This window comes from Lactuca virosa, chromosome 9 (assembly GCF_052849685.1).
Source record: "Lactuca virosa cultivar CGN04683 chromosome 9, Lactuca_virosa_CGN04683_v6, whole genome shotgun sequence".
NCBI classification, from domain to species: Eukaryota; Viridiplantae; Streptophyta; class Magnoliopsida; order Asterales; family Asteraceae; genus Lactuca; species Lactuca virosa.
Window position 1 is genome coordinate 25,023,065 of NC_136434.1, and position 16,435 is coordinate 25,039,499.

The window sequence follows — 16,435 nt, forward strand, 5'->3', positions numbered from 1 at the left end:
CACCAATCCCTGGCCCTATCTCTCAAGCATCCTGCTGCATATCTCACCTTCGACCCCTAAAGGCAGAAGCTGGTCAACTGTGCATACTCAATGTATGCAATCCACCGTCTGGCCACAATGGGGTCCTTCGCCCCGTGGAAATCCGGCGCACCACTGCCCCTGAAGTCCTTAAAGGACAGTGTGCGTGATCCCGACTGGCTGGTCGCCATGTCGCTCCTGAACGCCCGGAGGCGATCCTCCATCATCTCGACAATCCCTTCCTTGATCGACCCAAAGATGACCGAGGTCGCATCAAGGATGCCTCTAGTGATCTCGGACGCGATAAACTCGCGTAGCCTCTCATCCGCTGGTTCGGAACCTGAGCCCGAACCCGATCCCTCCCCTGAACTGCCAACTGCTGGCCTCGGACGTAGTACCACCATTCTGCAATACATAATGACAACCGTCAGTGATACTGATACATCTAGAGGGATCACATCCATCACGAGCTCCTTGGTCTTGCCTCAGCCTTTCTTGATTCAAGTACGGATCCTCTGATTTCAGTAGTACGGGCCCATACTACCTTCCACATCTATCCGTACTTTCCTCAAGAACCGCCTTGACTCCACCAAGTCACTACTACTGTTACTGATCTCTACTACTCTCATCCTAGGCTTACCCTAGGGAAACTCTCTGACACTACCCAAACCGGTCCTCAGCTGCTGAAGGCCTCCTTGTAATGCCAATTAGCCATTACCTGAATACCATCACATGTAACGAGCCTCAGATAATACTTCGAGTAAAAGACTCGTCCCTACAACGGTTAGACTCAAACAAGAGCTGCGTAATAGGGTCAAATCCAATCCTCTAAGATTATCCAACCCTTATCACATGTGACTTAACGTGTCCACCTAACAGCTAACTCCCATCACTCAAAGTCCCACAAAGCACAAAGCAAGCAGCATTCAGACCAAAGGGGTCGATCTCAAGCAATCCTATCCTCAGAACAGAAAACTTTACTAGCATACAATGCTGAGCTCATACTACCAGGCATAACCTAAACAGACTATCCTATTACTGTCTACTCAATACTAACATGCAATTCTCATAAGATGAAGCACATAAAGCAAGCACATAAGGCATCATTCCTAGATCCTTAGTCCTATTCTAACATGCTGTTCCACTGAAACTAATAAACATAATATAAACTTGTATGGGTACTTTGAGGAAAACTTACTTGAGCTCGGCCGGTCGCGCACATCACACACTCCGTTCTTTATCAAAACTCTTTTAACTTAGCTTTTAGAAAACCATTTTTTTTCTTGTAAAAATCTTTTAAATCCCTTGATTTGAGTTCAGACACCCCGAAGGTGTGTCTGAATCCCTCAAACAAGGGCTCTAATACCAACTTGTAACATCCCAAATTTCGAGTCCGAAAAATTTCTTTTTAATTAACAGATTATAAAACATTCATAAGAAAACTGCGTAACAATATATCATTTTGTGAATCAATGTATCATGTCTGAAAACCCAAAACATATAATAGCAACATGTCAGAGTACAATCCCAGAATATCTCAAGTGCGGAAAATCAATGCGTGTGTGTATGATGTGCCGCTACCGCGCCGGCTCTTTCCCCTTCGCTGAAGAGGTACCTGAAACCAAAACTGTAAACCGTAAGCACGAAGCTTAGTGAGTTCCCTCATCGTACCACACACCATACAATAACATACTATCAGGCAATTCTGGGGTGCCTGACTACCCAGGTCAAGCCATTCTGGGGTGCTTGACGAACCCAGGTCAAGCCATTCTGGGGTGCTTGACGAACCCAGGTCAAGCCATTCTGGGGTGCTTGACTTACCCGTCGGTCTATTTCACCCGACTACCGGGGACTATTTCACCCCCTACCACTACCATATAACACACATATACTGCCAGTCAATTCTGGGGTGCCTGACTACCCAAGTCAAGCCATTCTGGGGTGCTTGACTTACCCGTCGGTCTATTTCACCCGACATCCGAGGACTATTTCACCTCCTATCACTACCACATAATATCATAGCATGAACATACTGTCAGGCAATTCTGGGGTGCCCAACCTACCCGTCGGTCCTAACGATCGAACTTGGGGACTAATCTCCCCCTACTACCACTATCACATATAACATATCTAATGGGTTTTGAGCATTCTAACACTCGTAAGGGTACATGCAACCCTAAATACCTTGGATCTATGTTTTCTCTATTATACATGCAATTATGAACTTTACAAGGTATTACCCTATCTAGCATACAATACTTGATACTTGGGTAATCAAATGGATAGAATACATACCTTTTTAGCTTGTCTCCATGAAGCTTGAGTGCCTAGTGCCCCAAGTGTGACACCTCAAATGGTTCACACAACACCAAATGCACATGGAATGACTTGAGAGAAATGGAACACTCCTTGAAATCGTCTAGCCCTCATATTCACACATTAGTGCACGATTTCTTGAGCCATGGGATTCTTTTATATGGTGGCTATTAGGGTTACACCATGTAACTCATAACTTTACCCATTCCTTATGCTCCATGGATTTTAACATCCATGGAGTATCCATGGGTCACCCCATGGACTTAGTCCAACATAAGGAATCTTGGATTACAAGCCCACATATATAAGAATGAATGATTTACACAATCAACCCATATATTTAATTAGTCTCCTTTTGATCACTTAATTAATTCCAAATTAATTCTTGATCAATACTAATTAAATAACCTTATTAATATATTAGAACTTATAATATATTAACCAACCTTAAGTGTTATTTCTCTCATTATAGTCTATCCAAATGCATGATGCCATGCAACCCAAATGGATCATGCCGGGTCGGGTCAAGTCTTACCAATTATAGTTATGGACTTAGACATTAATCCAACAGTCTCCCACTTGGATAAGTCTAAAACTATTATTGCGTATGACTTCAGGAACCGATCAGCAATCGTAGCTCTCAAAAGCTTCTGTCGAACTCTGACCTTGTCGATGAACTCTGACCTTTGTCAATGACTTGTCCATTAGATAAGGGATCATATATTCCTCCATTCTAGATATCATATGGACTGAGACATGGATTATCAATCATTCTCTCTGTCCATTTGTTGTTTCCCGGTTTCCGATTTATGATGACTGACTGATTGAACAAATCAAATCAGTCCTGGCTTGGCCAAGCACTCACATGTGTCATTGCTAAATCATCGAGGGGCCCACAGATATCGCTTTTATCCCGAAGGTAAAAGGAATGGATAAACTTCGACTCATATGGCTTGTTCTACTACTTGTTGAATCATACACAAAGGCACGTTTTATAACATCGAGTTACCAAATGCGTTTTCGTGCAATCAATGTATAACCAACTCATAGTAACAACTCATATCTCTAGGTTTGAAGAATATAAGATATTATCGTCTCATGATCACTCGTGATAAAATCCATGAAGTGATTCCAATGAGCGCGGGTTGAATCCAATACTCAGAACTTATGAGCACTCATGAGTGTTGTAGCACCACTTTGTCCACCAACTTGGACCTCTACAAACCAACCCATGACAGTCTTGATTCATATCTACTTCCAACATATGACCGACTGTGGATGGTTTAAATAACTTAATCATTCAGGAAGAGCGACTTATTTATTCTGGAAGTCAAAACATGCAAAGTGAAACACAAGAATAAATGAATCAAATATGGTATCAAACCCTATGAATATAAATAAACCACTTTTATTTATCATCATACTGATTACTCATTATTTCATTGTTTCGGTTTTATCAACTTTATACTTGAATTAAAAACACTAGTTGTCCCATGCTCCAAGCATGTACACTATGTTTTTCTTAAACAATAGCTTTGCCATACACCAAGTATGCACTCTATGTTTGTCTATGATCCTTACTTTGTGAAATAAACCAATTGAACATAATTTCAATGATTCTAATTTCACACTCCCAAATCCTTATCGAAATATGTGAGAATTTCAAATTCCTATCATTTATCGAAATCTGTTTAGATTTTAAACTTATATGCACTGACCCTCATGTAATGAATATGTACAAATTCACAAAGACTTGTCAACAGTCAATATAAGGTATTCCAATGGAGATCAACTCCATGGAAACTAAGTCTCATATTCAAAGTACATTGCTTTGGACATGCTTCTTGCATTAAGTTTTCTAATCTTACACAGATAACTTCCACCTATGGAGACAACTCCATATTCTCATTTTGACTATCACTTCTGAATAAGAGATGCCTCTATTCAGAATATGTCAATATGGTCCTTCCAAAATTAGCACTATACTTCTAACTGTCTCTGAGCAACCAATCTTTGGTAAACCTCAGATTGTCCTCGACAATTGCTTAATTATTTTAGTCATATCCAATTCTAGACCTTTTCCCTTCTTAATGCCTCTGGGCATTTGGAAAAATTTAGAAATGACAAATATTATAGCACATGCAATCGATCCTGTACCCAAAGCAAATGGTACACGATTCATGATGTCTCACATAAAGACATGATTCTAGACCAGTCTTTTGCTACAATATTTTTATTTGCCATGTTTTCAAAATTTGACTATGAAGAGGGATGCCGTAATCATAATCGAATTTTAAGAACGCAATATATAGAATTTCCTTAAGTTGAACCAATCCAACATGAAATTCATATATATATTCTTGACTAAAGATGATTAAGGTCTCAATCTAAGCCTTTAAAACTGAAATGAAGTATATCCTCTCCCTTAATTATAGCAAAACAACTTTTTCAATCCCTGCAGCCTTACGAATTGAAACTTTTGTTTTCTATAATTAACATTGCTAACTTGCAACACTAACAATAATTATCATGCTGCCACTAACATGATGATTATTAGCATAACACTTATGCTCCCACTAGCTTTGACATGTACTCAGAAATCAGTTGGACTTCTAGAAATCAATACTTTATTGACTTTCTTACTAAAGTTCAGATTTCTGATACGAGATGCTTTGATAAAACTTTATCAAAATCATACACCTTTCCTTAGATAGCATGCATGTGTGTCTCAACAATTTATGAAAAGGGATGCCGTAATCATAGTCTCAATTGTTTAGACCTTTTGCCATCTGCTTCAAATCTACTTGGTGGAAGTGTTTCCTCCCCATCATTTTCATGAATCGGAGAGAAACCTTATGACCCTTAGACTTTATGGTGTATGTGTTCTTATCCATGCGAATCGTCAAAACCATAGTCACAAGACAAGGATAATGACAAATCCAAACTCATATGGACTGAACTTATGCAATCTTAACTTCTTGCCACCTGGCAGTACAGGGCCTGCCATTGCTTCCAAGTTGTTATGCAACTAATTGAGAACTTTCAGAACTCCTATGCAAAGCCAACTTTAACTGGAATGGGCACAGAATATGTCAACATGATAGGTTATAAACCTCAAGTCGTGTGCTAGTGAAGAACCTCAGGTTTTATTCTTGATTAGTTCTTGAAATTCTTTTTAGGATCTTTAAGACTCCCACTGTCCTCTTGACATATAAGACTATCTTGCCAAATATTTAAGAGATAGTGCGGATTCTTTATCAGACAAACACTTCACACAATTGGCCTTAGTTGGTCTTTGTTTAATCCAAAACATCACAACTTACCAACTTCAAATGTACATGAGTAGGACACTTTTACTCTTACATTTGACAAGTGTTATAAACCTTTCTTTAAGATATGTCACTCAACTTATAGTCTTGGAGTATGACTCTAAGACTTGTTTTGAAACGAAGTATGACTCATCTTCTTGATTTAACCATTTTAACAATTCATGACTCCTCTTCTTAGTCATAAGAATGCACTAAGATGTCCTTAGAAGACCAATTGTGATGTGGTTCTTTAATCATTAAGATAATCACAAAACATGATACTAAAGTACTCTCCCATCTTTTCAGATTTGAGAAACTTTTATCTGTCTGCCTAATTTGATTCTTCCCATTCGTTCTGCCATACATTGAGACTTTTCCAATGTTTCAGAATTATACTTAAACTTGTAAGTATAACCATATTTACTAAAATTTAGTAAATCATGACGAATAGTCTTAACGAGCTTTGTGGTGGACTTGACCAGTGCACAAGAATGTGTACTCGATCCCTTTAGTCCTTAACTTGACTCACACATCCATGTGAACAAGTCTTAATTTTCCAATGCTTGAAAGTTCTCATTCATCATACTATTCAACTTGCATGATTCCAAGTTTCTATCCAACTGAAGCCTTGGGAATGAGAATCTTTCCTTATTTGGTAAATTATGACACTACCACAAACGAAAGAATCAAGTCCATTTTTTTTTCAAATATTGCTATCAATGGAATCATACAAACAACCATTTTTCACAAATGCCACTTGTAAGGATATTTAAAATAAATATAAAATTAAAAACTTTTATTTTATTTCAAAACTTTGCGGAAAAAACTTATCCTTATAGTGCAAATGCATACGGAAAAACTTGTTGTTATCTATTCCTAAGCAATATATCATAACTCCTAAGTAACAGCTTCAAAATTCTGATGCGATCGAAATCCACCTACGCGATCAGAATCAGCATATACTTCCTTTAAGCTTTCTCTCTATTCTTTGATTCTTAAAACATCAACATGTGACCCAGTCACATCATGTAATGAGGATCTTAGAATAGAAACTTAACAGAGTTAGATAATGGGCTCTATCTGAAGTAGAGTCAGACTTATTGACTTTAACATCCTTAGGTAAACTTGGCAGCTTTGCAATCAACGCCCCTTCCTTTGGCAAAATAAACATATGGACCCTTTGGTAATGGGACTATCTCAGACTTAGCCTTTCTCTTTACCATTTGGTCAACCGGGTTGACTATGGCCAATCCCTTTCCATTGGGAAGAGAATGTTTTTTCTGGATTTCCAGTGTCACCATTATCACTATCCATAAAGTTTTTGGGAAGTTGATCTTCTAATCAAATTTGCTTTACTATCGTTCCAAATCATTGCTGATTCAGCAGCACCAAGCAAATAGATATGATCATTAAGGTTCATGTCATAGTCTGTTTCATAGTAGTCCCAAAGGAACTTACTATGTGACTTAGAAAGTGATTGAACATCCAACTTTCTCAAGACTTTGACACCCAACTCTCCCAGCTTGTCAATATGTGACTTCATCTCTAAGATGTGATCACACATAGACCTTGCTTGCCATTAGGGCTTGAGTAACCTTGAACTTGTGGGTTAGGGAGAATAATTGGAGGAGGTGGAGGAAGTAAAGTTCCAAGAGATTTGGGAAGATCATAGATGTCTGAACTAGACATCTTTTGGGAGATATTCAAGATAGCTGATCTAAAGTCCTTAATATAACACCCAATATGAAATATTAAGGCTAGGATCCAACAACCTATTTATAACTGGAAGAGGGATGCCGTAATCCGAGTTATAAAATAGTTGAAGGTAGGTAAATGACGATTTACCAATTTCCACCATGAAAAACGAAATAATGTAATTAGGTTTTTAATTGGATTTGAAACTCCTAGATCTTTTGAGATTCATTGAACTTTTCAATGGCATGTTTCAATCTCGAGTGTGCCCTTCAGGTTTTGTGACTGGGATGCCGAGGATCACAAAACAAGGTGTGAAGTAACCATGCAAATATACTTGGTACCCTTAATGTTTACCCCTCAATCGATGTGCCGGTTAACCACACGAGCTCCACCGATACTATGATAAATATTAAGTTACCATTTGCCTACTTTGTTAAATCCAGGTTAGTGTGCCGGTTAACCACACACGCTCCACTAACGCTTTAAACAAAGTGCAAAATGTAATTTCATGGATTAGCACCTTATTCACATTTTCCTAGTTACTTAGTATTTATCATTAATACTTTTAATGAATGGAGAATTATAGTCCTTGTCCTACCCGTTCGGCTAACGACCCTCCACCAGTCAAGGAAGTGGTGGGTGAGAGTGGACACCCATTAAACTACCATTTTATAGGCAGTAACCTTATACCCCCCTTATAGACCGGCTTCGTGAATGAGGCCTACTAACGGTAAGACTGACTTGCTCTTATACATATATTTATTATTAACTTATAATACTATAAAGTATAAGGGTTGAATTTTAACTTTTAAAATTCTAAGGGCTAACTTGGAATTAAAGTATTCATGGGGAAAACTTTACAAATTCCAAAATTTGAGGGCAAGTTTTGAAAATATTCAAAACTAATTAATTCCATAACTTATGTGTTTAAAGTAGTTTTAATTAAAAAAAAAACTCTTCAAGTTCCATAACTTGAGGACAAGTTATGGAAGACTTTAAACTAATAAAAGAATGTAACTTTTCTTTATTTTTGTAACTTATGGAACTAATTAAGGTTACATATTTTATCATTTAATGAAGTGACTCTTGAACCTCCATAACTTGAGGACAAGTTATGGAGTCATAAAACCATTTAATGAGGACAAGACTCTTCATTTTTGTAACCATTGCCAACTTTTTATGAGTTTTATGAAACTTAAATGTGACTTTTCATATAACTTGAGGACAAGTTACAAAAACACATTTTAGAATCAACTCTTAGATTAAAATGGATTGAAAACACATAATCAATTAACTTTTCTATTAATCTAATAAACTCATATGAACAAAGATAATTCACATCAATTTTTTTTCAAGTAATTAGCATAACTTTTAAACTAATACAATTCGATTTTTCAGCTAATTTTGCAAGTATAACAAGAAAACAAGTCTTGTCTCTGATACCACTAATGAGTTTTGAGCATTCTAACACTCCTAAGTGTACATGCAACCCTAAATACCTTAGATCTATGTTTTCTCTATTATACATGCAATTATGAACTTTCCAAGGTATTACCCTATCTAGCATATAATACTTGATACTTGGGTAATCAAATAGATAGAATACATACCTTTGTTTGATGTAGCTTGTCTCCATGAAGCTTGAGTGCCTAGTGCCCCAAGTGTGACACCTCAAATGGTTCACACAACACCAAATGCACATGGAATGACTTGAGAGAAATGGAACACTCCTTGAAATCGTCTAGCCCTCATATTCACACATTAGTGCACGATTTCTTGAGCCATGGGATTCTTTTATATGGTGGCTATTAGGGTTACACCATGTAACTCATAACTTTACCCATTCCTTATGCTCCATGGATTTTAACCTCCATGGAGTATCCATGGGTCACCCCATGGACTTAGTCCAACATAAGGAATCTTGGATCACAAGCCCACATATATAAGAATGAATGATTTACACAATCAACCCATATATTTAATTAGTCTCCTTTTGATCACTTAATTAATTCCAAATTAATTCTTGATCAATACTAATTAAATAACCTTATTAATATATTAGAACTTATAATATATTAACCAACCTTAAGTGTTATTTCTCTCATTATAGTCTATCCAAATGCATGATGCCATGCAACCCAAATGGACCATGCCGGGTCGGGTCAAGTCTTACCAATTATAGTTATGGACTTAGACATTAATCCAACAATATCATGCTAGCACATAATCATATCAGGTAGTAGCAAACATAGCAAACATAGACAATTATCACAAAGACAATCATCTACACCAACTCCTACTGGTGGGCCGACATTGTGGCCGTAGACCCACCGCTACTGGAAGGTAACTCACCTCAATGTCGTGCAGTGTTTGAATTATCCTCGGTGCACAAGTCGACTCCCTTCGACTCCTCGATCCCTACACGACGACCTTCAAGTCAACACACAACAAGTACAACCCTAAATAGGGTCAGTCCAAGTCTAGTCAAAATCAACTTCAAGTTGACCCGACTCGCCGAGTTGGGCCGTTAACTCGCCGAGTTCCTCACCCTTTACTCGTCCTTATCCATGACCCGACTCGTCGAGTTGGGCCGTCAACTCGACGAGTTCCCCCTCACATGAACATCGCATGAAACTCATCCGACTCGCCGAGTTGATGAACAACTCGTCGAGTTCACCTTCATCTGATGAACAAGTTCTGTCCTCGACTCGCCGAGTTGATGAACAACTCGTCGAGTTCATCTTCATCCTTAAGAAGATTGCCTTGGACTCGCCGAGTCTGTTCTAGCACTCGTCGAGTCCCATGAACTCCAGGTCTAAAATCACGTCCAATACATTGGGTAACTCTTCCTGTCCGATTACAACCCTTCTAACACTCAAATGGGTTCCTTTGACTCTCAACAGATATGGGGCTCAAAGCCTCGGACTCGTCGAGTCCCAAGAACGGACTCGCCGAGTCAGTCATATCCACACTCTAAATCCTTGATTTCTGATGTACAACCTTTGATCAAAAGATAGATCCAAGCTTCTATAATCGATCTAGCACGTAAAGTTACAAACTTTACGTGCTTGCATGGGACTTTGAGCTCAAAAAGACATAAAACAAGCTCTTAAGATGCATGAGGCCTTTCATGGGTGCAAAAGCAGTCCCCAACTGCCTTGTGACTCCTTTAATGACGTGATTCCGAAGCTCTAACCCCCAACCATGTTTGCAATCATGGTTGGCCATCAAAAGTGGCTTATAAAAGCCCTAAATCTCCCCAAAAAGGGATCTAACAAATGAAAGAGCAAGGTTACAGGTTTTTACCTTCAATGAACTGTAGAAGGTGCACAAACTCGGGTTCCCTTGGTCTTTACTTGCTTCCTCAAGCCTTTCTCCTTCCTTCTTAAGACCACAAGCACCAAAATCCACCAACAAGGCTTAGATTGCTTCAATAACGGCTAGGGTTTCAATGAGAGGTGTTCTGGGAGCATAAGGGACGTTGTGGCCGACATAACATTGTTTAAATAGGGTGCAAACCCTCGGATTAGGGTTTTTGTCCAGTCAGAGCCTACTCGTCGAGTCCGGGACCCGGCTCGACGAGTCCATCACTTAAATCCCGCGCCTCATCCCGCTTCTACTCGGCGAGTTGGTCCTTCAACTCGCCGAGTCCAAGGCCAAAAATGCAAAAATACTTAAATAAAAATACATACCAAGAACCAGGTGCTACATCTTGGGACTTCTGACAATAGGTACCTCTCGAAAATGCATTGAACATTTCCTAGGAAATCCCTCGCATCAAGTTTTCAAAGAAGGTGTTTTCCTACGGCTTTTATTTCCTCGGAAATACCAGTTTCCTAGGAATTTCCGAAGGGTACTTGGAATTAGACGACAATTTTTAGTAGTGGTATATCCGCATGTATGTGTCAAAGGATTGTGTGACTTGCCAAAGTCACATGATAACAACGGTAAAAAATAATTTTGAAAACAACTATATTACTAACACGATTGCCAACATATATGAGTTAGTCCAGTGAATAGAAAACAACCAATAACAAAAATTTTGGTTGTCATTAATTATGAAAAATAAACATAAGATAAATAATATTCTATACCATAAAGCCGCTATCTCGAAGTAATGTTTTAAACCTATATAAAAATTTGTCATCAAGATTTGTACTTTACTACCAACACTTAGGGTGTGTTTGGTTTGCTAGAATAAAATGAAATTCGGAGGAAAAGGAATACAATTCCACTACATTTCAGTGTTTGGTTCAACTTTGTATTATGGAATTGGAATTCTAAATGCAAAACTTTCCATCAAATAGGAGAAAACATTTTCCTTCAAAGAGATGATGGAATTAATTACCTTATTACCTTTGTTTTATTTTACAACATAACCTCTACTACCATCACCGCCACCCACCCATCAACACCACCACCCACCCACCCACCCTCACCATTACCACCACCACCGCCACTTACCATTGTCGCTACCATCCACCACCGTCACCACCACCCATTACTGCCCCCACCACCGCTACCGCCCACAACCACCACCTACCCCACTACCGCTACCGCCACCGCCACTACCACCTACCTGCCGCCACCACCACCACTACCACTACCACCGCTACCACCACCCACCACTACCACCCCTGTTACCGCCACTGCCATCGTACCACTGATTGTTACCGTTACCGCCACCGCTACCTACCACTACCACCACTCATCACAGTTACCACCACTACCATCACCGCCACTACCACCAACCACCTACCACCTCCACCGACATGAACGCTCGATTAATAAAATGAGAATTTACTAATTTTATAGTTTATAAAATATACCTTTACATGTACGATAGAAACCAAAGTAAAATTAAGCAAAACTGACAAACAGGGCAATTATGTCATTTTACATGGATGACAATTCCATTTTCTGCCAACCAAACAGAATTTGGAATTAATTCTAATTTCATTTCCTGCCAACCAAACAATATATGGAATTCGATTCAAATTCCTGACATATCTTTTCCAATTCCAATTCCAATTACTTTAGAAACATTCTACGAACCAAACAACACCTTAGACTTTGCCCAAAATCCTTAATGTTAGGATCCTTTTTACCAATTACATGGACCTGGAATATACATCATACACACATTAGCTTCCACTAAGAAAGTTCACGAGTAAAGATAATACAATACAACTCAGTTATATAAAAAATATATCGTAGTTCACAAAACACAACTCATTTACGACCTAAACAAGTATCGCAACATAGACATGCCCAAACAATATGAACAATTGGATATAATCCTTGCAAAATATAGAAATCCAAGTGACTCTACCAGGTTCTCAAGTAATTTCCCGTACATAAATTGTTGGTGATTTTAATGTTATTAGCATATTTTAGTGTAATTATCATTAGTACCGTCGAAAATAATCTGAGTCCAGTTCACTATATGTGACTGGAGGTGCGGGGTGCACACTCATAGTGATAAATGTGGACTCTGGAAATATTTATCGAAATACAATTTGGCTTTTCGAGAGTCTAAAGAAAAGCTTAATCAAGACAATAATGATAACTTTTTAGGAGTAATTCAAATGATGACAGAATTTGACAGTGTAAAGCAAGATCATGTTACACATATGGAAAATCATGAAACTCATCATCATTATTTACGACAAATTATTCAAAATGAACTAATTTCTATTTTAGCTGACAACGTTAGAAATTCTATAATAAAAAATATTAAAGAAGCAAAATATTTTTCTGTGATTCTTGATTGTACCTCCGATGTAAGTAATCAAGAATAAATGACTCTAGTTATTCGATGTGTGAACACATTTAATAATAAAATAAAAAGTTGAAGAATACTTTTTAGAATATTTGAATTTAGATGATACGTTCGGTTTAGGACTATTTAATGATTTAATAGATGCAATAAATCAATTGGTCTTAATACTGATAAGATAAGATGGCAAAGTTATGATAATGATTTTAACATGAGATGAAAACACCAAGGGGTTCAAAAACGATTACTTGAAATTAATTCGAGAGCATTGTATATGTCATGTGTTTGCCATAGTCTTAATCTTATAGTTAGTGATATAGATCATTTGTGTGTTAAAGTTTTTTTCATTTTTTGTTTTTTGTTTTTTTGGAGTTCTGCAACACATATTTGTACTATTTTCGAGTTCTACTAGAGTAGATGGAAAATACTACCTGAAAATGTTTCTAATTTAACTAAAAAATGCTTATCTTATATACGTTGGAAAAGTAAAATTAAAAGTGTCATAGTTGTTAGGTTTCAAGCTCCTCAAATCAGAGAAACGTTGGTTGCATTATGTAAATCGTGTGATGATGCTAAATCTAAAAGTGAAGCAGAAAGTTTAGTTAGTGTCATAGAAGTTTTAAATTTTTACTTGGTATGGTCATTTGGTATGAAATTTTAATTGTTATTAATATGGTAAATAAAAAGTTCCAAACCAAATCAATATGTAATGATGCCACCATTAATCCATTAAAAAGTAGAATGTTCTTTGAGAAATAGATAAATGAAGGATTTGCCCATAGTTTAGATAATGCTAAAGTCATACCTATTGATATGGATGTCAAACCGACATTTCCAATAAGATGTCAAGTTACTAAAAAATTGATATGGATGTCGAACCGACATTTCCAATAAGATGTCAAGTTACTAAAAAAGACAATTTGACGAAACTAATAATGAACAATAATTACAAAGAAAGTTTGATGAAACTAATAATGAACAATAATTATAGTCATCTGAAGAATACTTTAGAACTGAATATTTTATGGTTGTTGTTGATATGACAATTGTTTCACTAAAGAGTAGATTTGAGCAATTAACGATTTTTAAAAATATTTTATGGATTTTTATATGATTCAAAAAAGTTAAAGTCATTAGATGATATTGAACTTACAAAAAGTTGTACTAATTTCACGAAACAATTTTCTCATAATAACTTGTGTGATGTAGGTTTAAATTATTTGTTTTTTGAACTTAAAGAATTGCAAATGAATTTGCTAAAAGGTTTTATGTATGCTGTTGAAATTCTGAAGTTTGTTAAGCTGAAAATTGTTATCCAAATATTTTCATTGCATATCGAATATTATTAACTATAAATGTTACTGTAGCATCATCAATTTTTTTTTAAAAAAAAATTAAAACTATTAAAAAACTTTTTGAGATCGATCATCTATGTCACAAGAAAAACTAAATGATTTAGCTATGTTGTGCATCGAAAAAGATATGTTGGACAAAATTGACATTGATACTATTTATGATGACTTTGCTTCTAAAAAATTATCTTTATATAAAAGGGTTCAAAGCATATTATAGTTTTTTTGTTGTTTTGTATTAATAGTTTTAGATTGTTTGGCTTACGGGGCTTGTTCCGAAACCTTTTTCATTTCTATAGGTGACGAGTCCCTAAGCTGCAATTGTATTAATTTTTTTCTAATTAATAAAATTTTTCGGAGGTGCCGTCCTCCTTTACCAAATAAAATAGTTATATCTATTTATCTATCACGAAGGACCATATTTTATTTTATCCAAAGCATCGTTTTTAAAACGGCCTTACTGATAAATTGGAACTCATTACATTTGTATCATGGTGTCATCTACATGAAGTAACTATCGTGTTTAGACTATTAAATTAGTCTGTAGTAGGAGCTACATACATACAGGGGCGGTTTTGCTAGGTGTCACGTGTGACACCGGCAACACCTACTTTTCCTATACGTAGTGAAAAAAAATTCGATTTTTTTTTTGTTTTTAACCTATTTTTTCTGTACGGGCAACATCTTCTTCAACCTCGGCAACACCTACTATGTATTACTGCATCCGCCCTGCATACATACCAACCAAACTTGCAATCCCTACATGCATGCATGCACTTTCTTTAAATTATATGAAAAAAGACTTGTATACGAGACAAGAAGGTGTTACAAAATTACAAATAAGTAAATATGAGGTCGATCATTTCTTTTATTTCCATTTTATTTTCGATATGTATTGTTTACTAGAGAAAAAAAATAGTTGAATCTGATTTTTTTATTTTATTTTATAGATAAATAAGTTATTTTAAACCATATTAATTTGATTTTTTTCAAATATTAAACTTTTTATTATTTTATATTTAAAGACAACTCTTTAACTTTTAACATAATATACTTAATTTATTAATTTAGATATGTTGTTTTATATAAATTATTTTTTGCTATTGATATAATATGCTTAATTTGTTAATTTAAATATAATTATTGATATAATATACTTAACTTGTTAATTTAAAAATAAGTTAAAGAAAAAACTTAAATAAAACTATGAGTAAATTACACGAATCATCTCTCGTGCAGATGCAAAAAGCATGTTCAATCCATATTTTCAAGATTAACTCAGATAGTCTCCGATATATTTTAAAAGTGCACGTTCTGTCCCTGTTCTTATTTTTAGGATTATGGACAATAAATGGATCAAATGGAGGCCTTGAGCTTCAATGAAATGAAGTTTAGACTCTATTGGAGGTGTATTACTTAATAAGGATTTGTCCTCACAACCCTTCGCGGGTTGGTAAGAAGTCAGTCCTCATTCCCTTCACAAGCCAAGGACAAGATGAATCTATTGCCCAGAAATGCCTCTAGGCAAAAATGCCGCTTCAGTAATAGCCTATCTTTTCTCTAGCCTGGAGCCGGCATGTTGGACAAGTGATTTAAACCTTGGATTGTTCGATGGAAGCTGAGGGGTAAAATGGGAAAGTTCATGTTTCGGAATTTTTGCATAAATTAAGAATTTTAGTTCGAGATGTTTTTAGTCATAAGTATCAAGATAGAATTATAGAGCTCGTCGATACCATTCCGAGGATATAAAGATCATCGAAAACGGAGTTGGAACGAAGAAGTTATGGATGTTTGAAGTTAAGTTGGAGTGTCTGGTAGTATGTTGGGCGTACACTAAGAGTAAGATGTGCGTACTAGGTTGAGTAAGTCACGTTTTTAGGGTGTTACGTTGGGCGTACCGCCGCTGTGTAAAAACCTTATTTTCGTGGTTTTGAGCCCTATTTAAGGACTCTAACCCATTGAGGTCC